The 18998-nt window shown below is 41.7% G+C and overlaps 1 long non-coding RNA gene across 1 annotated transcript in view; it reads left to right on the forward strand.

Annotated features, from left to right (window-relative positions):
- The first annotated feature begins 926 nt into the window (after positions 1-926).
- The window catches only part of LOC132651458 (uncharacterized), a 287696-nt gene continuing 269624 nt past the window's right edge, over positions 927-18998 (forward strand). The window contains exons 1-2 of the long non-coding RNA XR_009589109.1: positions 927-1056; positions 12280-12403. This is a non-coding gene — a long non-coding RNA (uncharacterized LOC132651458). The remainder of the gene's footprint in view (positions 1057-12279; positions 12404-18998) is intronic.

An 18998-nucleotide genomic window follows, 5' to 3' on the forward strand; every position in this document is an offset into this window, starting at 1 on the left:
TTGTGAATGAGAATGTTCTACCTTGTGGGAAATATTTCTTGGAAGTTGAGGTTGATATTGCAGATATGTATGCATCTTTCTCATTTTTCTTTAAAAATCTGTAAGTTTCTGAAGACAGAGTCAGTTCTGGTGGCACATGCCTATAGTACCAGTACTTTGGTGGTAGAGGCTGGAGGATCAGGAATTCAAGGCCAGTCTCAGTTTGCCTTATGATTTAAGGCTAGCCTGAAATGAAGAGTGAAGAGGAAGTGAGGAGAGTACTATTGCTGATTGTTGAGACAATTTCAAACCCTAAGAGGCACAAGCACATGCTGGTTGTTTAAACCTGGGATGGTCGTTCCTGCTTGCAACCCCAGTACTGGGCAGGCTGAGACAGGAGGATTGCTGTGGGTCCTGGGAAACAGAGTGAAACTCTGTGTAAACCAACAAACAAAAAGTAAGAAATTGGTTGCTTGGACAAAGAATGAAAGTGGTAAAAGTTTTGGTGAGATACAGGAAGAAAACATGTAAATTGGGGGGCATGTTAAAGCATACCTGTTATCTCAGAACATGGGAGGTAAATGCAGGGGCAATCAAAAGTTCAAGGTTATTCTGGGCTACAAAGTAAGTTTGAAGCCACCTTAGGCTATGTGTGGCTCTGCTGTAAAACAAAACTAAATAAATGAAAAAATAAAATTTTAAAAGTAAAAGAATGTTAGATCCGTAGACAATAGCAGAAAATGAAAGGGCACAAAATTACCTCAAAGCATGCAGATATTAAAGTGAACAGGATCATGAGGGAACCAGATGTTCACAGAGTATCTGTGTAAGATACAGTTGGTGCATTTCTAAATATAGAGGGAAAACGGTTCCCTTCCATTGGACTAAGCTGGACATGCTCCCGGACCACATGGTAATAATTAACAGCATCAGGCATAAGGCAAATACCTGGCATCAGGGAGGTGGTAGGAGAGCATGTTACCCATGTAGAATGCCCTGTCTCGTCATGACAGAGCATGAGGATGAGTCTGAACTTCTGATTCTCCTGCTTCTTTTTCCTGAGTGCTGAGATTACAGGTCAGTGTCTCTACAGTTGGTTTATGAAGTTCTGGGGGACACACTCAGGGCTTCCTTGCATCCAAGGCAAGGAATCTAGTAACTGAGTTACATTCTCAGCACTGGATTGCTCCTTTTGATGTGTGTGTGTATGCGTGTGTGTTGCATTGAGGTATGTGTAAATACTCCAGTGGAAGCTAGAAGTCTGTTTTCCCTTGATCACTCTCCACTCTATTATTTTCTTTAATAAAGAGGCTGAATTTTTGCTATTTTAAGGGTGTGTGTGTTTCTGGGAATGGGACTGTGAATGTACTTATGCATGTGTTTATATGCTGTCAGAAGCTAGAGGTATCAAATCTCTGGAGCTTTATTTACAGACAGTTGTAAGCTGTCTGATGAGGGTGTTGGAAGGTGAACAGAGGTCGTCTGCAAGAGCAGCACAAGCTTTTAAACACTGAACCTTCTCTTTACCCCTACCCACACTGTTATTTTTCAATACTCATTCTGTAACTGAACTGGGAGCTCACCAATTAAGTTAGGCTAGTTCTCCTTAAGCCCCTGGAATCCATCTGTTTTCACCAACCTCCACCGCAGCACTGGGGTTACAAATGTTTGTTCCCAATTCTTGGCTTTTACACTGAAGCTGCAGATCCAAACTCAGATCCTTAAGCAAGCACAGTACACATGTTACCCACTGAGCCTGCAGCCCAGGACATTTTGCATGATTATAAACATAGTTTTTCTGCTTGGGATATAGATCCAGTAGGAGAATACTTAACTAGGATTCAAGAAGCACTTCATTAGACTCCTCTTCAGTGAACTAGGTGTGGGGTCTTACACATGAAAGGTAAGTACTTATTGTTAGGACCAATGAAATGATGATGCCACAACAGATTTTATAGGAAAGAGGTTTACTAGATGGAGATGAAGAGAGAGAGAGAGAGAGAGAGAGAGAGAGAGAGAGAGAGAGAGAGAGAGAGAGAAGAGGAGAGCAAGTTATAATAGGGGGAAGGGAGAAGGTCCCAAGACAGAGACAAGGGAGAGGGCAGGAGAGTAACCTAGAAGCAAGCTGCCTAAATAATAACATCCCTCCCTTTTTCTATAATGAAATATGAGGAGCTGGGGCTGATTCTCACAGAAGGCAAGTTAAAGTACACAAATGTAGGTTCATTGGGAGTAGCTCTTGGTTGCCATGCAAGGGCCTAAGGGAGAGAGAGAGAAAAAAAAAAACAATAGCAACTAAATATTAATTGGTCAAGAGGAGGAGGGAAAGCCCCTGCCCTGGAAAGATCATGGTAGAGGATTGCCAGTACAGAGCTCCTAGCCACACAAGGCAGCAGGTAGGGACTGAAGAATGGTGGGAGAACCTGGAGCTTCTTGTCCTGGGCCTGAAGCACACGATTCGAGACTTTTGTTAGTAATAAGTGAATAACTGGCATAGAGTCTTTTCTGCCTACTTCCTGCTGATTCTGGGGATGCTATAGGGAGGTCAAGGGGTTGAAATGGTGGCCAAGTCCAGGAAGAACAGGCTGTTTGGATGCTCTCCAGGGTCTGTGAGAATATCCATGGCTGGGACTGAAAGTGCAGGTCGGGATTGATGGATAGATGTCTGTGAGGTCAGACTGGAACACTAGTGGTAACTGCTTTGGCTTTATTATACATATAGGAAAAAATTAGGTCAGGTAGGAACATATTTTTAGGCAGAAGACAAAGTTAAGTGGGTTATGGAGAAAATTCCTTAAGATGTATGTTTAAAATTTTGGGAGATCAAACAGCAGTGAAGGTTTTGGATCAAAGAGACTTGAACATGGGAACCTCCATTTACCTGAGGGAGCCTCCATTTACCCAGTCTCTGGCAGTAATCAAAAAGGTTTTGCTTTGGATCTGTCATCTAAGGAAATTGAGGCCAAGTTTGTTTACAGAACTGTGTAAGCTTAGAGGCCATTAAAACAGGCACTAAGTGTAGAAATCTTAAATTCTCCAGAAGACATCCCAGAGGAGAATCTCTAGGAATAGAAGAATTGACTATTCCCATTGGGCAGGTAGGAGACAGTCACCTGTCAAGGTGCCCCAAGAGCAAGGTTTGACTCAGTAGTTTAGTACAATCTGTCCCAAGAGCTTGTCAGAGTTAGCCAGCAACCAAGGGCACAGTTACCATTAGCAGACATGGTTTACGTAGCACTAGCATTTTCATAGAGGAGCAAGAGCGGGAGGGAGAGAAACTGTGCCATTAGAGGGAAAAATCTTACCAAGGGAGAAGGAGGGCCTAGATGAAGGGTTTGGATGTAGGATGGTGAGAGTGGTATGAAGCATCTGTGCCAACCAGAATGAAGATTCACAAATCGGCTGGTATTGGGTTACAATCATAGCAGTCAAGTAGCCAGGAATTGATGCCAATCAGAAGGGAAGTCTCACCAATCAGTGCTTGTTGGATGTAGGAATGTAGCAATCAAGTAGCCAGGAAGGGGAAGTCCCAAAACCAGGGAAAGGGGAGAAATCCCACCCTCTGAGATAGGCAATAGGTGCAGTACTCATCTGGAGTTCAACTGACCTGAGAGGTGGAGACAGGTGGATTCCCTGCAGTTTCCAAGAATTACTTTTAAGGTTTACAAAGGAGATAATACTTTAGACATGTTAGCATCACAATTGTAATATGCACTGAAATACATGTTGTAGAAAAGGCAATAGACATACATATTGGTGTTCAGTGCATAAACATTCTTTAAGGTGAGCTCTGAAAAGGCAGAAGGCTATCGTGAAGTAGAAGGGACAAAAGCTCACTTGATCTTAATCTTTAGTATGATTACACATTATGGAGATTTAAAGGAGATTCACAATCTTGAGCTTGGAACCACGATACTAAGAGGTATAGTGGAATGTTTTTGTATTAGACGTAGATTAATAAATCAGGATTCTATTGATAAAGGCCAAAGCTCTGGACAGTTAATATAACAGTCGCATAGGAACAAGAGGAAATAGTAAGCATTTTTATCTATTTCGGGTAAAATCACCTTAGACCTTGCAACCTTTATAACTTGCATTTAGCAACCTTAAAACAATTTAAGACCCTAAAACAACATTTACCTTAGGCCTTTTTATCTAGTTATTTTCTATGAGACATAGGTGAGACTGCTATCAACGTTTATTGTCCTTTAGCTAAAGGGGTGGTAAAAGGTTCCATCTGAGGACTATTTCTTGAGTCTGGCAACAAGGCATATTGTGTCTAGGCCTGACAATAGCAACTCTAGGACTCAGGCTTCAGACTGGTCTCCTTCATACAAAAAGGACTGATAAGGCATCTGAAGTCTCCCAAGACAGAAGTTGGCAATATGTCCATGGGACCTGAGTGTGAGGCCAAAACAGACCTGCAATGTTACCTGGGCTCGGCAATGGTGGTAGAAGTCACTGAATCAGGCCAAGGAGCTTGAAGGCTGGAACTGTCTGTGGCCCTTGTACTGGTTGAGCCTCCATGGCTGGGCACAGAGGACAAGCCTGCAATGGGAACATTTTGACTTCCAAAATCCAGTCTGCCAGGAGGCAGTGTGTGGCTTGTTGGGGCAGCCGTGGGACCAGTGTCCCCTTTGGCTGCATTTGAAATAGCTAGCTGGCAGAGTTGACTTTAGGCTATACCCCGGTGGGTGGGGCATTGCAGACTTCTTGCTTTTTGTGAGTGAATACCAACAGCCTCAGAGAAGCAGCCAAGGTCTAGAGCATAGTTTTTGCTGTAGATGAGCCTGATGGGAAGACTCCTCTCTTATTATTTAAACCAACTCCTGTATGGTGACTCAGAGAAAATCCTCAGCTCTTAAATTAGGCAAGCAGCGAGACTAGGTCTGCATCTGTAGCAGTATAAATACGTTTTTGAACATGTGAAAGGACTTGATCATCTATGAGATGACTGACTATAAACTTTCATTTCTTAACCATTAAATATTAGGACTTTAGGTTTGTCCCTGTTAAATTGGAGACTTAAAAGTCTTAAATATAGTCCACTGAAGTGAGAGCATGATACTTTCTGTTTGATTTAGTATACAAAAATTTCCTAATTTATAAAAGTCTAAGGCTATACCATAGATTCATAATATTACCATTTTTAGTTATGTAGACCAAGCATATTTCAACCTTTTGATAGTGAAGTTACAGCACAATGATCAAGTTTTAACATAAATTAATCCTGTAAAATCAATAGATCTTAATTTAGAGTTCTGGTGAAAACTTGTACATAGTAATCCCTGATTTATGAGTTTTAAAACCAACAATATAGTAGAACAATGTAAAGCACTATTAAAATCACATTTGAATTTATTATCGCAAAACTGTTACTAAGAAAGACTAGTTGTGGACCTGGATCATAGGCAGCTCATGGCAGGAGGAACAGCATTTAGTATTTTCAGGATTTGATAGAGACATAGGCAGTTGCACATACATTTTTAAATTAGCTTAATTTGAATAGACCTTTATAACTTTGAATTTTTAGCATCATGTAAAAATTATTTTGAACCAGGTTTGAATCATATATATTGTAAAACATAACTTTGAATTTTTATAAACATCCATATCAATTTAAAATGAGACTTGTTGCTGTCCATGTGTGGTGTGTGACCATAGTGTCATAGCGAGACCAGGTGCTTGCTGATGGGAAGGCTGCTCGGCAGAGTTTAAAACTCTGCATTTATATGGCGTGGCTGATCAGAAGTCTGTGCAACTGAAAACCCTCTTCTGAATGCTTCCTCTGGTGGCAGGTGTTCCATGGGAGATTTAAAACCTCGCCCCTGGGCCTGAGGCAGTGGCACAACATACAGCCATCTGTGTGTGCGCAGGGTCCCCAGCAATTGCTTACCTAACTGGAATAGTGTAGAAGCAGGCTGTGCCTGTGTCTGAAGCAGCAGTTTCAGCATCTGGCCTGAGCCTTTTAGTTTCCCCAGCTGATTTTGGTGCAGCAGGAGTGTCCACCATGTCTGCAGTGCTCAGAGCACATTACTGGATGCTGAGTCTAAGCAGCCATGAGTAGAGGGACAGGTGTGTGTGGTAAGCACAGGGTAGTGGAAGGAAAGTATAAGTTTTAAGTCATATGTGGATGAGTGTTGGTTAGGGATAGGTAGAACAGAAAAAAGATCTGTTGCTAGCATCATGGTCTGATTAAGGGTCCCTGGTATAACAAACCAGGGACTACCAGGTGAGCCTTTTCCAACGCACTAATGTTAGGACCAATGAAATGATGATGTGCACAATAGATTTCATATGAAATAAGTTTATTAGATGGAGATGGAGAGTGAGAGAGAAGGAGAGAAGACATGATAGGAGGAAGAGAAACGAGTGCCCTGACAGAGAAAGGGGAGAGAACAGGAGAGTGAGAGAGTAAGAGAGTAAGAGGGCAAAAACGCAAGAGAGGGACAAAGTGGCTGGCTGATTCTTTTAAGGAGCAACTTGAACACACTGTCAGGTGTGGCTACATGGCAGGGGACACATGACAACATCATAGGTTGCTAGGTAACCCAGAAACAGGCTACTTAAAAACAAACATATCTTCTGGAGGTATCTCCATCCCTAATCTCAAGCTATACTATAAAGCAACAATAATAAAAACTGCATAGTACTGGCATAGAAACAGACTGGTGGATCAATGGAATCAAATCGAAGATCCAGAAATAATCGCACAAATCTATGGACATCCGATTTTGATAAAAATGCTAAAACCATACAATGATAATAGATAGCATCTTTAACAAATGGTGAGAGAATGATCTCTCCCTCTGGTGTCCTCCATCAGCCTATACGGCTCAGGCATCTATTTTTTTGCCCCATCCCCTAGCTCTTCTTGGTTGTACCATGGACTCTCAGACAGTACCAGGTTGTGGTATGTCACCAGAATTTCAATAAGCCCCACAGGTCATTTGTCTCTCAGCCAGGCCAGCAGACTGACAATGGAGGAGAGCAATTTGTAGGGGAAGCCAAATATCTTCTAGGAAGGTGTGGGACTCTGCTGGATAAGGATGAAGTTGGTTATCTCTGGATAGACAATCATTTGCACTCCATCTATGAGGATAGAGTCCTTTTTCTCAGCAGAGTTCTGAAATGTCTCCCCTTATCTGAGTAACTCCAGGTCTTGCAATGAGGTCACATGTCCCTCAGGGCCCATTACAGGCCAGACCTTCCCTTGATATGGAAAGTGCTCTAACAAGCATCTTGGTATACCTAAAAATGCCCTACCCTGCTAAGAACCTTAGTCCAGCAGTGACATTCAATTGTACTTGGAGATCTCCCCCATAGGATATTTAAGTACTGTATTTTCCTTCTTGTGATAGGACCATTTAAGTATCCCTGATTTCCTGAATGTGGGATGTGTAAGCAGACATCTCTATGGCAGTCCCCAAGGGACCTGACAAATGGGACATCAGGCATCTGTGAGTCCACCTGTGGACCACCTGCTACCACCTGCACAAAGTCTGGGTGACTTGATGAAAGAACTCGTACTCCTCTCTCTCTCTCTCTCTCTCTCTCTCTCTCTCTCTCTCTCTCTCTCTCTCTCTCTTTCCCTCTCTCTCTCTCTCTCTCTCTCCCTCTCTCTCTCTCTCTCTCTTGTATCCTGCCCTGAGATGTTCTCTGTAACCCCCCTCCCCCTTCCATTAAGTAAACCTCCCACATGGAACCAGTCACTGTGTGATTTAAGAATCTGTCATATTACTCCGCTGCACAATCCTAACACTGACCTCAATGAAGCAAACACATTCACTTCTGAAATCCCTCCCTCTGCCAAGAGTTTATATTGCCATTGATTTTACATGCATAAAGGTACACACATTCATGTTTTTTCTATTCAAGACCTGATGAGATTCTTCATTTTTCTTCCACAGAGTCCTCTGTGTTGCAGGTCACTGGGTCTGGGCATCTCCTGGCCTGCGTCTTGGCTGCAAACTGACAGGGCATAAAGTTTGGCCCATACCTCTATTGTGCTAAGCATAGCAACTTGACCAAGAGCTGTAACCCTTTGGTATCTGGCATAGACTTTGGAGAGCCCAAGCTTCCCTTGTCACTGGTGACCTCATGCTAAAAGAGCTAAACTGTAACACTTGTGGAAAACCTTTTCCACTCCCCTTAGAGCACTCAGGCCTTACCCTAAGGTGCTCTAGCTGCCCCTGTGAGAAACAGAATCCAATTTTTCATCTGGAAGCCGAGTTCAAGGATCCCAGCTGGAATCCAGGCCCCTGCCAAATGGAGAATGACAGGAAAGCCTAGACTTCTTTTCTCCTTCAGAAGTCCTCTTTCTCTGTAGATCATATGATAGAATTACACTGTAGTGAAAGTATAATGACTGTCCTTATGTATGATGGTGGATGTTTCTTGTTCCCTCCTGATCATTCAGTTCTGCTCTCTAAGCTGAGGTACCTGGCTTGGGCCCACATTGTTTCTGTTAAAGTAACTCCTGAAGCGCCCACATATCTGGTTTCTTGGGACTGACATGGACCTGTGGGTTGTCATCAAAAAACAGGTAGTAAGACTGAAGGTCCAGGATTAGGGCCTATTACTGAGTCACAGAAGCATTTGACAACCAGTGTTCCAGAGGTCCTTGGAGTAGGGCTTCAAAGACATGAGAAGTTGTGAAAGTAATATCTTGACCCAGAGTTAACTTGTTTGTTTGTTTGTTTGTTTGTTTGTCCATTAGACTAGCGGAAACCACCACAACTTAGACAGGTGGGCCACCCGGTGGCTACAGTTTCCAATTGTTTAGAGAGTGTGTCACAGGACATTTCCAGGGATTAAATCTCTTTTGTCTTGCTTCAAAGACAAACAGATAAAAAGGTTTTGCAGCATCTTGAAGTTCTAGGCCTGGAGCTGAAGGCAGAGCTGCTTTTAAAACCTCAAATGCCTTTTGTTTAGTCTCAGAATAGATGAGGGGCTCAATGTCCCACTTTGTGCTGGTGTAGAGAGGCCCTGTTAGTTCCACAAAGTCTGGTATCCAGAGGCAACAATACCTAACTGCACCTAGGAACATTTAAATCTGTCTCTTAGTCTCTGGAGTTGGTATTTGAAGGATGATGGCAAGTCTTATTCTGCCTATGATAGGCTCCTTTTGCTTCCCATCAGCTGGTAACAGGATAGAAGTCTTTGATGTACAATGTCGGGCTTTCTTAGCTGACATTCTGTAGCCCAATGTCTGTAACTCTTGGGGGCTCCTCCAGGATTGGGGGTACTGAGGAGAACTGGACCCTGGCTTTTGGAGGACTCATCTGAGCTCAGAAGTAGGTACGCAATTGTCCTTGTCCTGTGTCTCTTGTCTGTTACATGTTTGTTCTGTTATACCAATAGTGGCAGTGTTGAGTTTCTGTCTTTCTTGAAGCTTTGCTTATGGTCTGGCTCGTGAGCATCTGTAAGAGGGGTTGGAGTCCCCTGAGTGGTTGGAGTCGACTTGCCTGGAATGGTCTCATTAAGGCAGACAGACCTGTCATTAACGCTGAGGCAGTCCTGTAGGAAGCTCAGCCCGCCCCTTTCAGGGAACAGGGAGAATATGGATGGATTCTGCTCCTCCAACCTGGACTGGGAACGTGCAGAGAGATTCTGCTCCCCCAGCAATTTGAATCCTGTGTTTGTCATGTATGTATGTATTTTTCTCTGTCTGTTTCTTTGTAGACTTGGACTGACGAAAATTCGGACAGGGGACAGTTAAAATTAGAACTAGTTTTCGGCTGCGGAGTGCATAAGGCTGCATGGCAGGTGACACCAAGCAGTGTGCTCTCCCTTCCAAGGGTGCTGAGTAGGGAGTGCTTTTGGGTGGCTGGGGAGACTCAGGGAGCCTGCTGGCCTGGGGCTGGAGCTTGGGCGGTGCTCAGGCACTTGAGCCTCTGTGGAAGAACAATGCACAGCCAGCAAGACACAGGCTTGATGCCACCACTTGTTGTGATGGGCTCAGGCAATTTGCAGCAGTCAAGGAGCACAGGGGAGGGGAGAGGCAGGGCCAGGAAGAAGGTTCAGTGCTGGCCTTGCCAGGGAGGTAAGCTAGAGTGAAGCTCACAAGGGAGCGAGGGAGCCGACAAGGTTTGTGGGCTCCTTGGTGGAAGTCCTTACACATGGCTAGGCTGGGATCAGCAATGGAGCTGCTCCATGACAGGAGCTGCTGCAGCAGCTGAGAGTGAGGAAAAACTCCTCCCCCCTGCCTCCATGCCAGCTCAACAGGGAAGTGGGCAGCAGGAGCTCACCACACCTTCTTGCTCCTTTCTTCCCTCCTCCCACCTATGAAGCTTAAGTCAACTGCAACTTGCAGACCATGCAGCGATGTAGGAAGAAAACTGCACTTGCTGTAATGTTTAGAATTACAGCTAAGTCTAATAAAAAGAGTTGTATCTGTCGTTTAAATAGATGGCCATTATATAATTATTTTCAACTGATCTTAAATGGTTCATATGATCAAAAATAATTGGGTATGTTTTAAGGTTAAATTCAAATTCTTGTTAAAATCATGTATACGTGCTTATGTGTTTATAAGGTCTATAAATGCATATGTTTAAATAACAACAATGTAAATTGCCACCTGGTATGGCTCAGGAAAAGAACAAAGTTTGCAAATCTCTGAGTCAAAATGATTTTGTTTCCTTTTAGGATAAAAAAGGGAGTCTTTTTCTAAGTTGATATTAGTTCTGAAGATTAAATTGTTTGCACTGATAAATTTTGGTCTATAAATCTAGTTTTGACTTTTAAAATTATGGTTATGCTTTGTGAATTCACTCCTGAAGAAGATACTTTGTTTTGATATTGAAAAAACGAGTTTTTAAAAAATGTATAGATGTTTAAGGTGATAAAACATTTACAGTTTATCAGGTTTTTTTATTAATTTTTATTTTTATATTAATCACAGGTTATTTACTTTATATTCTAGTCATAGCTCCCTCCTTCATTCGCTCCCAACCCCACCCTCCTTCTCTCATCTCTTCTCTGCCCATTTCCAAGTCCACTGCTAAGGATGGTTCTCCTTCCTTTGTATCTGACTCTAGCTATCAGGTTTCTTTTTTACTTTTTTTAAATTTTTTATTTAACTTTTATTAGTTACGCTTTATTCCTTTTTATCAGGTTTTTTTAAAAGCAATAAGCTTTGCGCGGTCTAAGAAAGAACTTGGAACAGTTTCCAACCCTTTGGAAAATTAAAGAAACTTTTGATGGGAGTGTTTCTGTTGTCTGAAAAAGCAAGAGAGAGTGAGCAAGAGATATTAAAGAAAGGAATAGCTTGTCTAAAGCAAGAGTGTGTGGTTAAGCCAGAAGAATGAAGCTATGAACCTGAAGATATATAGAATGTTATGAAAGGTCTGTGTATGTATGTAAAAGCCAGGGGGCATATGAATGATGTTTGCTTTGGTTCTTTATACCTGCAAATGTATGTGAGAAAGAACTGTAAAATGTTGTACTTCATTTAAAAGGCTGGTGATTCTTCATTGCAAAATGTCTTCTTATGTTCTTTTAAAGAAAAAGAACAAACCTGTCTGGCTGACAGGTTTGATGATGACAGAATAATTCATACAATTTAAAATTGTTCTATATTGTTCTCTTTGTTCGGTACTGTTCTATTAGGCAATTGGTTCTCAAACTTATTTGATCCCAGTGTGTAAAGCTTTTTGCTGTTACATTTTTTAAAAAGGTGATAAAATTCATAAGATTTGCTAGCCCCTTTATAAATTGTGCCCGATTAAAGGTCTTGCTTTGATTTTAGTCCAGAAAGAGCAGATTTAAAGTTACAGTAAAGACTGAGCTTTTCCTACTCCCTATGTTTAGGTTGTTTTCTCTAAGTTTAAACTTAGCATGGGTAACTATGAAGGTTGACTATATAGATCTACTTGAAATTTGGTTCTAAACATGCATCTAAGGAATATGCCAGAATTAGAGATTATAGCATTCTGTTTTATAGGATACAATTTAGAGCAGATGATTAAAATAGACAAAGAGTAACTCAGATATGCTGCCCCTCAAGCTTGTCAGAGATCTGATGAACATGGCATTTTAACATATGTAAGTTTATTGTGACAGAAAGTCCCAAAATCCTGGCAGTAACTCCCCAAGATCTCCGAGAACATTTGGACACAACAACAGATGACCGTGTCTCTGGATTGTGGTATGCTAACCACTGGGCAATATTGCCTCAACTAGCCCACTGCTAGAGCCCAGCCTAACTGAGGATGAAGCTGGGGACACCTGGAGAGTCCTTGTTTCACATTGTCTGAGGTGAGGTGAGGTCAATCTCTCCTGTTCCTCTTTCCACAGCAGCAGTTTCTCATCCTCTATTCCTGATGGATGGATTGCCTCTGCTCAGGAAGCCAGGAGACCACACGAGCCAGGGACACTGCCTAGGTGATGGACTAACTAGTCATCTCTGTCATTTTGATTGGTACGTGGATGGGTACATTTACTTAGCTCATAATTTATCCTTCTCAGCTCTCTGATCACTTTGAAGGCTAGGTTGGAAGGCTAGGCTAAGTTAATGGTAGCTTGGCAGCTAAAGAGCAGACAATTATGTCCACTATCAGCTCATCGCACAGTTCATTAGGTAGTTAGAACTACTGGGTACTATATCTTTTGTGTAAAAAGGAAAAAGGTTTGCCCTGCTCACAGGCTTTACATCCGTTGCCTGTGTCTTATCATAAATAGTTGGATAAAAAAATTTAGAGCTTATGCAGGGTCTGAGCATGGGTTATGATGACTTAATTATTTATTGCAGTGCTAGGGATTGAACCTAGCACCTCAGACTTACTAGGCAAGTGTTCTACCACTGAGCTACATTCTCAGTGCTCAGGCGTTTAGGTTATAATAATCAAAAAAATGTTGTTTGCTCTGAAAAATATTTTTTCGGGGGTCGATAAATGCAAGAAAAGTTAGAGAGTCTAAATGTTTTAAGATATATAAAAATGAGTTATAATGATATAAAATGATTAAAGACATATTGAAAACAGGAGATATTTTAGATTTCTTCTCTTTGCTACCCTTGTGCTTATGTTGTTATAGGATTTCAGTAGTTCCGAATTTTGGCATTGATCAATAGGGTTCTGATAAGATGATGGAGCACTGACTGCTTACTGTTCAGTCACAAGCTTGAAATTTTAATTTCCTTTGGTTGTTTTTTGGAAATAGATTTAAAGGTACTTCTCATCATGCTAAAAACATCTGTTTAATGTATATATCTGACCCAAAAGTCATAGCTTTTATTATGGTATTCTTAATGTCTGACATTTCTGGGGTAGACTTTGACACAGAAATATCTTAAACCTACTCCTTCTAGTTGCTTTGTTAAGAAAAATCCAAGCATCCAGGGTTTTGCAGTAAAGCCATTAATGTATTGCTGTCTAAATGTACAAAAGGTGGCTGAGCTCCTTTGATGGCTGATTACCAACAGGGCCCACAATTAAAATGTTAGAGTTTCAGACTGTGGACAAACTTAAGTTGTTTATAAATGATACAAAACAAAAGGCTGAATAGTGCCCATTCCATTGGATATAGTTTTACCTGTTACTCTCAGAATGTTGTTGTATTAGATTTGTTGATATGTTACTGTTGTGAGATTTTTAATATATATATTTACTTTTGTGTACCAAAAATTCATATGAGTTTATGAAAAGCAAAAGGTCATGAGACCTGGATCTGGCATAGCTCAAACGGATCCCAGATGAGTTTTTCCCTGGTCTTGGGATTCTACATTTTTCTCATTTAATAGACAAATCTCAAGTTCTGTCTATAGTCTGAATTTGTCTCAGCAGAAACTGGGCCAAATGGTACCAATCCTTCTCCTGAATAACTCCTGACCTTTGATCGATAGCCTGTAACCCCCACTCCTCAGAACAGACAGGGCATGAGTTAATCATTCTCCCACTGTTAACTGTGGCTATATCTCATATGGCAGGAAATTCCAAACTGACTTGAAGATCAGATATTTATGACAGGGCTGACAGGACCTAGAACCAACCAATTATTTTAAAAGTTAAATACCTCATCCAATCCTGAATCACCAAGAGCGAAACTCCAGGAGATCCTCGTGATTTGTCTTTTAAAAACCCAAAGTCTTTGTCTTCTGGGACCACTCCTTGCTGACCAGCATGGGTGACCCATTGCTAAATGGTCAAAATAAACAAACCTCTTGCAATTTTGCATGGATTATTACTTTCCTGGTTTCTCTTCATACCTTCTTATATTTAGGCACATGCCATCTCACCAAAAGCAAAATCTACAGATTCAACGCAATTCCCATCAAATTACCAAAACAATTCTTTACAGACCTACAAAGAAAAATTCTCAACTTCATATGGAATAACAAGAAACCCAGAATTGCTGAAAAAATCCTCTACAATAAAAGATCTTCTAGAGGTATCTCCATCCCTGATCTTAAGTTGTACTATAGAGCAATAGTTACAAAAACTGCATGGTATTGGCATAGAAACAGAATGGTGGATCAATGGAACTGAACAGAAGACCCAGAAATAAACCCACACACTTATGGACACCTGATCTTTGACAAAGATACCAAAACCATACAACGGAAAAAAGATAGCATCTTCAACAAATGGTGCTGGTCTAACTGGATGTCTACATGTAGAAAAATGCAAATAGATCCATACTTATCACCCTGCACAAAACTAAAGTGCAAGTGGATCAAAGACCTCAACATAAAACCCGACACTTTAGATCGGTTAGAAGAAAAAATGGGGAATACCCTAGAACTCATTGGTACAGGAGAAAACTTCCTGAACAGAACAGCAACAGCACAGGCTCTAAGAGCAAAAATCAATAAATGGGACTTCATGAAGCTGAAAAGCTTCTGTAAAGCAAAGGACACTGTCATCAAAACAAAACGACCACCTACAGATTTGGAAAGAATCTTCACCAACCCTTTATCTGACAGAGGACTAATATCCAGTGTATATAAAGAACTAAAGAAGTTGAAAAGCAGCAAACCAAGTAACCCACTTAAAAAATGGGGAACAGAGCTAAACAGAGAACTCTCTGTAGGAGAAGCTCTTAAAGAAATGCTCAATGTCATTGGCCATTAGGGAAATGCAAATCAAAATGACACTGAGATTTCACCTTACACCCATCACAATGGTCAAGATGAAAATCTCAAGTGACAACACATGCTGGAGAGGTTGTGGATAAAGGGGAACCCTCCTCCACTACTGGTGGGGATGTAAACTTCTACAGCCACTCTGGAGATCAATCTGGCACATTCTCAGACAACTAGAAATAATGCTTCCTCAAGATCCAGCCATACTACTCCTTGGCATATATCCAAATGATTCTCAAGTACACAATAAGGACTTTGGCTCAACCATGTTTGTACCAGCTTAATTTTGTAATAGCCTGAGGCTGGAAACAGCCCAGATGCCCCTCAACTGAAGAATGGATGCAGAAATTGTGGTGCATCTACACAATGAAAAATAAGGAAATCATGAAATTTGCAGGTAAATGGTGGGACCTAGAAAGGATCATCCTGAGTGAGCTGTCCCAGAAGCAGAAAGACACACAAGGTATATACTCACTCATATAGACATAACATAGGACAAACCTACTAAATCTGTACATCTAAAGAAACTAAGCAAGAGAGTGGACCCTAACTAAAATGCTCAATCCCCATCCCAATAGCCAAAGAGGATGAACATCCGAAGAAAGAAAACAGGAAATAACCTAGGAACCTGCCACAGAGGGTCTCTGAAAGCCTCTGCCCTGCAGACTATCAAAGCAGACGCTTAGACTTATGGCCAACAGCTGAGCAGAGTACCTAGAATCTTATGTAAGATGTGGGAAATAGTAAGAGCTGGAGAGGACAGGAACCCCACAAGGAGAGCAACAGAACCAGAAAAGTTGAACACAGGGAACTTCCCAGAGACTCATACTCCAACCAAGTACAAGGCATGGAGATAACCTAGAAACCCTGCACAGATGTAGCCCATAGCAGTTTAGTGTCGAAGTGGGTTCCATAGTAATAGGAAGAGGGACTGCCTCTGACATAATCTGATTAGCCTGCACTTTGATCACCTTCCCTCACCAGGGAGCAGCCTTACAGGCCACAGAAGATGACAATGGAGCCACTCCCGATGGGATATGATAGACTAAGGTCAGGAGGAAGGAGAAGAGTACCTCCCCTAAAAATAGACTTCGAGAGGGGAATGGATGAAGAACGGGGAGGGAGGGTGGGACTGGAAAGGGGTGGAAAGAGAGGCTTATGGGGGGATACAAAGTGAATAAAGTGTAATTAGTAAAAAAAATAAAATGACAAATAAAAAATAATAATAAAAAAATTAAAATTAAAATTACAAGTATGTAACACTACCATACATGGTAATTACGTTTCTTTCTCTTTCTTTCTTTTCTTTCTCTTTCTTTCTTCTTTCTTTCTTTCTTTCTTTCTTTCTTTCTTTCTTTCTTTCTTAGTAATAGACAGGCTCTTACTCAGCAGCAAAAGCTGGCTTGAAAGTCTCTCTGTAACAAGGGTTGTTCTCAAATGCCTGGGTAATTTTCTTGCTCTAAACTCTTCCTGGTGTTGGGATCACAAGCATGAGCCTTTGTGTCCAGTGTAAATAATTATCGTTGAATGAATGCAGAATTTTAGTTTCTCAAGGTGAGAGCATTCTGATAATGGATAGTCACAGCATTGGGAACGTACTTGCCTCCACTGCAGTTCTGATTTTATTCTTTGTCCTACTTCACAATTCTAGTCAAGAATAAGAATGCCAGCATTCAGGAGTTGAGGAACATCCTTGACTACCATTGTGAATTTGAGGCCAGCTTGAGCTATTTGAGACATTGTTTCAAAAAAAAAACCAAGGGCTAGGCATGATGGTGCAAGCCTTTAATACCAGCATTTGAGAGGCAGAGGCAGGAGGAACTCTAATGAATTTGAGGCCAGATTGCTCTATAAATCTAGTTTCAGGCCAGACAGGATTACTTGGAAGAACTCTGTCTCAAGAAACAAAAACCAAAATTAATATGGCAATAACCAGGCACAGGTACTTGTGCTTCCAGCTCCAATACTTGGAAGCCTACGGCTGGGGTATCTCTGTGCATTTGAGCTCAGCCTATTATCCCGAATGAGACTGCCTTAAAAAACAACCACAATAAAAGAAAACAGAATACCAACAACTGTGCTGTTAGAGCATTTACCTGGTACATGTAAGGCCCTGCGTTCTCTTCTCACTGTCCTCCCACCTCTCTCTCTCTCTCTCTCGCTGTCTCTCTCTCTCTCTCTTTCCAGGAACTCTTGTGAGATATTTGCATGCTCCCTAAGTCTGCCCCTCTGTGACCCTGTGGTCTCCATTTGGTGCCAGAGCTTCTGGAACACCAATGGCTCCAGATATAGCCTGTTTAACATAGACACTAAAATATTTCTTCAATGTTGGGAGCAAGTATTTCTAAAATGACCATCTGTTTTCACCACCACTCTTTTCATAAAGCAAAAGTCCTCTTTACTGCCCAAAAATGGGATGAGGAACACATGCCAGAGGAGGTCCTTGAAAAGGAACAAGTATACAACCTTTGCAACTATTTGCCAATAATAGAGAATAATAGAGAAAGAGGACACAGAAATAGTGTGATTCAGTCCTCAGTTCAGGCAATCCATAGACTTATGACAGACCTATTTGGTCCTGCCACTTGGGAAGCTGAGGCAAGAAGATCACAAATTCAAGGCTTCAAGGCCTGCCTGAGATATACATCTAGCTCAAGGCCATCATGGGAAACTTGCTGGGACCCTCTTTCAGAGACAAAAATCAGCAAAAGGAAGGCTGGTGATATTGCTCAGGCAGGGTGCAATGCAGTGTTTGCCTGGCACACATGAAGCCCTCAGTTCCATTCCCCACACCACAAAAACAAATAAAGAAAACCAGACAGCTACTGCAGGCTAAAATGACAAAGTAATTGGACAAAGTCTGAGAAAGCTCTTACCTGTATTTGCATCGAATACATTCATAATAGATCTTGTAGGTAATTATGTAGTTATGGCAATGGGAGACAGTAGGCGTCCCCAGGTGTACTGAATTGCATTTTTTGAGCATGATATTGCCCAGAGTCAGCATGAGAACCCTGGATGCCATCAAGCAGCCAAGAGGCTGCATGGCGTGCTCAGGGATCAAGGTGTCCAGGAATTGATCTTGAAAGAGGAATAAAAGGAACTGTGAGCACTACAATGGGTTTTCTTCTCTTCTACTGCCCAGCAACCCCTTGACTTTTACCCCCACCAAACACAGCATCTTCTCACAGAAGCACATATAGGCCACCATAAGGGTAGCCTTACCAGGATTCTGAGAGTTAAACTCCTACCCATGACAAGCTGGTTTGGGTTTTAGCTGCACCTTCAGAGGTCTGCTTCTGGGGGAACAGCTCCAGCATATTCATCTTTTTGTGGGCATTGCTAGAAATTCACCTGGGGAAGGCTTGGTTTCTTCCTTCTATAGACAATATTGGGCTCAGCATGTATGTGTGTCCAAGAGATTTGGTCAGCAGAAGCTTGGGGTAAAATAGAGATCTGAACAGGGCTCTATTATGAAAAGCCTCCTAATTAAAGGAATTTATTTATTTATATATTCACTTCTTTATTTATTTAATATGTGTGTGTGCATATATGCACAAGCCAGAGCATACATGTGGAGGGCAGAGGACAACTTGTGGGAGTCCAGTAATTTCTTTCTGCTTTCCATGCAGGTTCCAGGGATCAAACTGAGATCAGCACATTTTGTTGCCCCAAGCCATCTTACCCACCCTCAGATGGACTCCTTTTTTCCAAGACAGGGTTTCTCTGTGTAGACCTGGCTGTCCTGGACCTCTCTCTAGAGCAGGCTGGCCTTGAATTCACAGTGATCTCCCTGCCTCTGCCTCCACATTCCTGGGAATAAATACATGTCTTACCACTGCCTGGCTTAGCTGGACTCTTAACACTGACTGAGTTTAGAACTAGAAATTGCATTTAACCTGTAATTGCAGTCCTTGAGAGGCTGAACCGGGAA

The sequence above is a fragment of the Meriones unguiculatus genome (assembly GCF_030254825.1).
Source record: "Meriones unguiculatus strain TT.TT164.6M chromosome X unlocalized genomic scaffold, Bangor_MerUng_6.1 ChrX_unordered_Scaffold_30, whole genome shotgun sequence".
NCBI lineage: Eukaryota > Metazoa > Chordata > Mammalia > Rodentia > Muridae > Meriones > Meriones unguiculatus.